The sequence below is a fragment of the Dermacentor silvarum genome, chromosome 9 (assembly GCF_013339745.2).
Source record: "Dermacentor silvarum isolate Dsil-2018 chromosome 9, BIME_Dsil_1.4, whole genome shotgun sequence".
NCBI classification, from domain to species: Eukaryota; Metazoa; Arthropoda; class Arachnida; order Ixodida; family Ixodidae; genus Dermacentor; species Dermacentor silvarum.
The window spans coordinates 36800813-36808681 of NC_051162.1; the positions used below are offsets into that span (position 1 = coordinate 36800813).

Consider the following 7869-nt stretch of genomic DNA (forward strand, 5'->3'; position numbering starts at 1 on the left):
GTATATTTACTTGGAATATTTGTCACATACATAGAAGCGCTAAGTTAACCAATTGGTAACTACACCAAGACCGATATTGCAGTTACCAGGACCGAGCACGGTTGGTCCGCAGCTCATGATCAGTGCAGCCATATACAGCCGATGCATATCGGGAGTATTATGCAAGCGTCTACCAAGATCGGAGCGCGTAAAGCGGGCAAATTTGCTTTAGAAATAAGTTTGCAGTCCACGTGTGCTTATATCACAACGTTTACAAGGGCGTTGCAAAAAAAAAAAAGCACATTCGATAATTGGCGGTATCTTTCAGAGCCGCGTATACTGCATCTATTTTGTCTGCTTTGGACGTGTTATTAGGTGCACATTACAAAATTGCGATATCGTTTAGTATTGCTATGTCGCAGAGTTGTAAACATGATAATTTCCAATTTTCGAGACTCTTTCGAAAGACAGCGCCGACATTAAATCAACATCTGCTTCCAGCCCATACTTGATTTTACATTGTATTTTAAATGCAAGAAACGTCATCGAAATCGGTGTAGCGATTGCCGAGAATGTCGATTTCACCATTCCTAAGTATCCGGAGCTAACGCTGCAAGCATTGCGCATTTCAGTGCGGGCGCGTCCGGAGTTTCCTTTCTCCGTGCAAACGAAAGGCTAACGGCGCCGCGACTGGCAGACATGGAAGGAGGATGAGATTGGAATTTTCTGCCTCCCCCCATGCTCGGCGGCCCTGGCTGCATAGCGCCTCTTCCTCTTCACAACCACTCTCTCTAGACGCCTCCAACTATCACGTGACAAAAGCCATGAGCGAGGGCGTTGGTTTGGTCGCGGGAGCTCAACCTCCCTTTGCCGTTCTCTCTCGCGACGTGCCCTTTCAATCTTTTCCGTTTCACATCTTTCACGGCGGGAAGCGGCGCCGGTTGTTCGGGCAAGTCGGTTCGCGCGTTTGTTTCCGACTTCGAAAACTGGCCGAGCGTGCTCTCCATTTTGTGTCTTCGATGCGTTAACCAAGGACCCTTGCTGACCCTCGGAGTACGCGGCGTCGCTTCTTTGACTCGGAAAGCGGATTCTGCCTCGTCGATACGGACAAAAAAAAAAAAAGTGAGTACCGCACGAAAGTGCCTTATTTCTGAGAATTGTTACCCCCAAATGCGCTTTGTATGGGCATGTCACGTTCGCGCCACGCGCTCGAAAAGTATACTGTGAGCTTGCCGCCGTCTTAAACGTTGATACATGTTTGTCACAGATAAAATAATGCTTGCTTTTTCCACATTGTGAATAACTATTTCATGACGCGTTTTCGTGTTTTTTCTCGATGATCCTGACAACGTGCGAGATATAGCGCTGCACTGACAAATTTAATTCCTAATTATATTGCAGTCATCCATGGTCCGTGGAATGCGTTCGGGACAGTTAGTGTCCCTGTGGGGGTGAAGTGCTAAAACACCCGTGTACTTAGATTTAGGTACACGCTAAGGAATCCCAGGTGGTCCAAATTATTCCGGAATCCCTCACTTTGGCGTGCCTCATAATGTAGATCGTGGTTCTGGCGCGTATAAACCTCATAATTTTTTAACGTTAAGGAGAGTCAATTACTCATGGCAGGCTTATCACAGCTGCTGCTGTACGCATGCCGAAACTTTAGGGCTTCAACTAGTGTCGCTCGTTTGGCGATACAGAACTACGCTGCTTGCTCTTCCAGTGGACCACCATTCCTGCATTAATATTGTTGGCGATCACGAACGCGATGAGGCAAACTTGCGTAGCCGACATAATTTGTTTGGCATGTTTATTGTTATTCAATTCCTGGCTGGCGCGGTAGCGCCATTAAAAAATATTCCTTGCCTCGAATCTTGATCCCCACTGTTCTCGCGTAAAATCGCGCGCTTGCTGTTGCGTGTTACTGCGCTTGCTTGCAAGGTGTTATGTTTTAACTCGTATTGTACTGGTTGCGTGTGACTCACTTGTTTTAGTCTTTTCATTTGCGTTTAGTGACGGTGATGTAACTGTGTACTGCGCATTTGGTCGAGCTACTCTCACCCACGCTTCGAATCTATTGATTGCTGGTAGGCATTTCTAAAATATTGCGATCTTTGTGGGTGCTTGCTCATGGATGCAGACTCGGGAACACGCCGCTTTGCGCATAATTTTCTTTCGCGCTATCAATTTAACCCATAAATTGTGCATGGCTTAAATTAAGTCGCATCGGCGTTCCTACCGCAAGTCATAATCTGAATATGCTAAATCTCGCAGGCTGAAAACGAAACGTTAGGTGAACTCGTAACTAAAATTCATGAAAATCTGGGGCTTTACATGCCGGAAGCGTGATATGATCATGAAGCACGCCTTAGTAGGGGACTTCAGATGAGTTTTTACCACCTGTGGCTCTCTAGCGTGCAGCCAATGCACAGCACACGGACATTTTTGCATTTCGCCCCCATTCTAATGCGGCCGCCGCAGGCGGGATTTGCGCACCTTCAGCACGCCCCATATTTTGTTTCCTTGTTTGTTTCTCTGGTTAAAGAAATATCGCCAGGCCATCTACGCGTTTCCACGCTGTTGTGTTCTTTCGGGGGTTTTACGAGCCAAAACCACTTCTGATTATGAGGCACGCTGTAGTGGAGGGCTCCGGATTAATTTTGACCACCTCAGGTTCTTTAACGTGCAATACAACGCAAGCACACGGGCGTTTTTGCATTTCGCCTCCATCAAAATGATCTCGTGCTCGCTCGGCAGCGCAAAACGGCTTAGCCGACTAAGCCACCGCGGCGGGTCACGCTGTTGTGAATTGTTGCTTTGTTTCTTGTTTAACCGTTATTTTATCAGAGCTTCATGGGATCGCTGGTAGCGATGTCCTCCAACGCACTTCTCTGAAAGGGAAGGGAAATTGAAATTTTAGTGTTGTTACGAACGTTTAGCAAAGCAGCTATACATCGCTTTATACCGTTGCCGCGACGTTCTCAGGCACAAGTCTGGTTGGCGCGTGCTCGCTAAGCTGCGCCAGTTGTACGCGTGGCGTGCTTTTTAGGCAATGCAAGCAAACCAACCGGTAGCTGCTGGATACGGTAGCGGCAATAGTAGAGCGGCATATGGTAAATGCTTGTTCATTTAATGTTCCAGTGGGAACCCGTGAGGTACCTGAATAATTAAATAAATTGAGGTATGTGTACCTACTCGCGCGTAGCGTCAAGCGTTGAGCAAAATCAGACACTTGCAGCGTTCTATCAGCAAGCTGAAGCGCTGGTAAACAGGACGATGCATGAGAGAGTGGTTTCCTGTGATCCACTTAACGATAGGCCTTTGTTATCGCAAGACTAATTATTTGAAACGCTGAAAAGGTCATTTCTTATTCCTCTTGTGCCATAGACATGCGAAAATATAGTCTACAAGTCAGGCCGCATTGTTGTTCCAGAGCGGATTATGTGACCATATACGTGGTGTCTTTTTTTAGCTGCACCAATTTTTTAAAAATTGCCTGTGGCAGATAGCACAATTACAAACCTTGATCAAAATTACTCGATAAGGCGGCCATTACGTTACGAGAAACCAATATGCTTTCCGAATAATTTACTTAATTGCGCTAATAAACGAACTACTTTGCAGCACATATTTTTAATCTACGAATTGTAGCTAGTGGGTATGCAATGCATATCGACTTGGACCGAGATTTGAGGACTACGCTAGTTTCGATATAATAATTTTGAATGTGTCCACCGAAATGCATTGGCGTTCCAGTTAGTGTGTGCTTCAATGTATGAAACAGTGTTTTCTTAAAAATTAAGTTAGAAAACTGTGCATTTTTACTGCAAGTTTGATACCGCATATCTCGAAACCGCTGCCATCCTCAGAATTTGTTCCAAGTCGATATGCCTGGCATAATCACTAGCTACAATTAAAATATGTGCAGTGAGGTAATTAATAAAAAGTTAATTAGTGTAAGTGTCAATTGTTCAATTAAACGTTTAGATTTTTCGTAGAAGTAATAGGCCACCTCATCGAGTAATTTAGAACAATTTGGACAGCACAATTGTGCTGTCTGCCACATGTTCTTACAATTTAGTTCAGCTAAAATAAAAAGGACCATGTAGAATGAGAACATACCGTATGTTCTCATTCTACAAGGTTTTTTTTTTTGACTGAACCAAATTAAAAAAAAAAAAACATTGCATGTGGCAGATAGCACTTGGGCAAGCGCAATGGTCCAGTCATATCACATGCTTCAAACCATTACGTTATTAAGCTGCTTTCTGTGTTACATAGAGAGAAAGTAGCATTCTTTAATGAGATGCTGGAGATCTTAGCCTGGCTATTCGCCTGACATGCTATTCCAGGTGCTTAATAACGTAATGGTTTGAAGTAGTGATATGACTAGCCCATGGCGCTTGTCATGTAATTGTCATTTTAATTGAGTATGATGTTACCGGTAAGCTGAACCAACCGCTGAGTAGGTTGAGCTTACCACTGAGGCGAGGATGACAGAAGAAGGTGAATACGTCATTGCGGCCTCAGTAATGATAGAACAAGATGTTGGCCTTCAGAATAACACACGGATGTAATGTCCTATCGTTTGCGCCTTTAAATAAATAAATTGTGTGACCTGTATGTGCGGCATATGTATTTTTGTGTCCTCATTAACTGATAGTTTGGACCTAATTTTTTTATGCTGCTTCACTGACAAATCTATCTGTCCTAATTTAAACCACAAGAATGATTAATACGTAGAATTTTGCCGTCTTCAGTGTTTCTGCTCACATTGACTTCCATACTTTGCAACAGCTAGAATAATAAATTCAAATTCAGTGCTGCATCTGGCTTATGCTTTCTCTTGGTTCATGTTACAAGAAGAAAAAAAAAACAGGACGCCGATCAAAAAGTGGTAATAAGAATTGGACGCACGCAAGCCTTGTTCACAACACGAACTGCTCGAAACGACGGCATTCTGCGCATGCAGGCGGGATATTGCCATCGTTGCGATACAGCGTTTTTTCTGTAGTTTTTTGTAGTCTGGATAGCAAGGGATTCCAGAAACTCCCTTCAAATCCAGTTTCCTTAGCAATGATAGAAGCCTTGTCTCGTCGGTGGCATATTCAGCCTGCCACGTGCTCCGCAAGTGCAATGGAAAGCAACATTGTTTCTTCACTTCTGATTCATTTCTAATTGATATCTTTGACATAGGTTTCATGCTTCAAGCGCTTTCAGAATGACTGCTTTCGCTGATGTAAAGATAGTCGCGATTCGCGCCGGCTGTTCTGTATACAATGCTTGGAACATACCTTCTGCATCTTCACATCTCCCTGTTCATGCTGCAACTAGTGGGCCTAAACGTGGGACATTGACTTCATAGGGTTTCAGAACAATTGCGATGGCCTTGCTCACTCAAGGGACATAGGCGAGGGTCGTGCGAGCTCGAGGGCGCGTGTGACCGGCAATGTGGCAGGCCTCAACGATTTTTCGTCGAACGAATGAACATTTCCGGTTATGCTCACTCGGACGTAATCTGTGCAAGTCATTGTCAGAAATCTGGTCGCCAGGATTAAAGCAAAAATTTTACAGCGATCCCGGCAAATTTGCTCTAAATCAGGACGCTCATGGCAGTGGCGTATCAGGTGGGGGTTGGTGACCGGGCTTCCGCCCTCCCCCCCTCTCTCTCCAAATCTCGTCTCTTTTTTTCTTCTTTTTTCTTTTTTTTCTTTTCTTTCTTTCTTTTTTTTTTACGGCCTGCGCCCTGCTCCGTTTTGTGCCTGGCACGTCGCCTATTAACAAAGGCGCGTATCCTTCGAACGTGCGGCTGTTATGGGCATTCGCGTCTCAACGCATCTCCGACGCCTGGGAACTTAAAAGAACGAAGCACCGCAGTCAGGACGATCGCGGTGCTTTAGCTCCCCCACCCCCACCCCCGAAAGAAATATCCTGGCTACGCGCCTGGCTCAAATTACGTCGCGAACATTCTGAGTGCGGTTACCCCGGAAGTGTTTCATTCGTTGCGTAGAACATCGTTCAAGTTGACCAGTGACCTCGCTTGGCCGCGCGTCCTGGAGTCGACGCTGCCATTCAATATGTCCCCAAAAGGAGGCCTTGTCACGTGTTCTGAAAACCTATGACGCGCGCCGCATATATGTTCCTGCCTGCACGTTGCATCATGAACTGGTGCGGACATGGTGTAGAATTATTTTTCGGCGCAAACTGCTACTACGTTTAAATCAACAAAAGATGCAATTTCGAAAAAGGGCTTGCAGCATGTGTATGATTTGAAAACGAAAAATGTCGCTTGCGACGTAGTTGCGGAGGACATGGCAGCCTCCAACAATGGCACTGGCCTTCTTGGACAAGGCTGTCGTTATTGCCAAGAATTCGGATTTCACGGTAATATCTCGAGGGCTTGCTACCAAGGCTACAGATAAGGCCGAATCGCAATGATGGCATTATTGCATCTGCATACGGAAGATACCTAGGTCGGATTTCTAACAGTTACTGTTTGCAAACAAGGCTGCGGTATAAATGAGTGGGAACTCTTCAGTCATATGCAATAAAATCTTTTTATAGCGAAGTTGAAGGGGGAGCCAAAATTACGTCATTATGTTCATTACTGCCGTTCACTGCAATATATGCGCAATGTCGCGCACAAATTTCAACTTGTATAGAAGCAGACGGTTTTTCGAGCAGCAGAACCACTACATGGCCACGTGCTCGCTGAACTTCTAATAAAACAGCAAAAGAAACTTTGGCGTCCTTAACACACCACTTCTTAGCATCTGACACGATTGCCTTTACGATAGCTGCTTTCTGTTTCAATGTCATGATCTTTCGTTACCGCTTTTAGTTAGGTCGTCTCTAGCATCGCGAAACCGGCGAAACGGCGACGCGGTTGAATAGGTTGCACGCTGCGACACCAACTATGTTCGTCGTGTGCGAGCAGCACGTGGTAGACACAGGGAGGCGTGGCCTCTGAAATTGCACCGGCGCAATCTCCGAGGCCACGCCTATAGCTGCACTAACTATATAGCCTGCGTGGTGCCGCAGTAAGAGGAATTGCGATGGCGATCTAGAGTCTGCTTACGCGCAACTACGCGTAGTGGTGAAAAGTACCAGTGTTCGACGGTGGATTCAACGCAAATACGTAAACGTTTTAAACATCGGCAACGAATGTGTGTTCTACCCTGCGGAGAGCAGAAGCGAGCCTGCAAGGGTCGGGCATTTCTTTTTTCGGAAAAAACTGAAGTTTGGTGTATCTATTGGCAGGATAAGTTTACTTCGTTGAAACGAGGTTATAAAAACATGGATATCTTCGGAGATTTCAGCGGGAATGTCATTTTGTTGTATACAATAATTTGTTATACCCCGTTTCGTTATAACGAAGTTTCACTGTAACATATCTAACATCTTTTGTCTTACCTTCTAATTGCAGGTGCGAAATCTGAGGTCAAGCATCATTGGAACACGCTGAATTTTCTGCGGGTGCATCAGCCTGTGGAAATGTCTAAGCTAGTTCCCTGAATCGTGAAGTGTCCAATTTGTTATAACAGCCAGCCACAATGCAAAACTCTAGGAGGTGCATTAGAAACATTTTGCTTATGTAGTGGCGTGTTATTGATTTATTAAAAATTCTTTGAAACCTTTGACCACTTTAGCGCTTCATTTGTGTGAACAATCATGCTTTATGTTAAGCATACGTGGCTTTGACACGTGTTCATCACTTTTGTGGCTTTGCCAATATTTCAGTGTTGCTATGGTGGGTTGTAAGAAAGGGGCCATAGGGATTGGTGCTATCGGTAAAGCCAACCTTTTTTCAATATTGCGAGGAATACGAACATCCTCATTGATTTCTCTATGTAGCAGATAACAGGGAGACACTCAATTCCTTTATAATTA

General features: G+C 44.9%; 1 long non-coding RNA gene across 1 annotated transcript; it reads left to right on the forward strand.

Annotated features, from left to right (window-relative positions):
• The first annotated feature begins 296 nt into the window (after positions 1 to 296).
• LOC125940452 (uncharacterized) lies at positions 297 to 7619 on the forward strand. Its single transcript, XR_007463672.1, has 2 exons — positions 297 to 1101; positions 7406 to 7619. It is a non-coding gene; the product is annotated as an uncharacterized LOC125940452 (long non-coding RNA).
• The last annotated feature ends 250 nt before the right edge of the window (positions 7620 to 7869 follow it).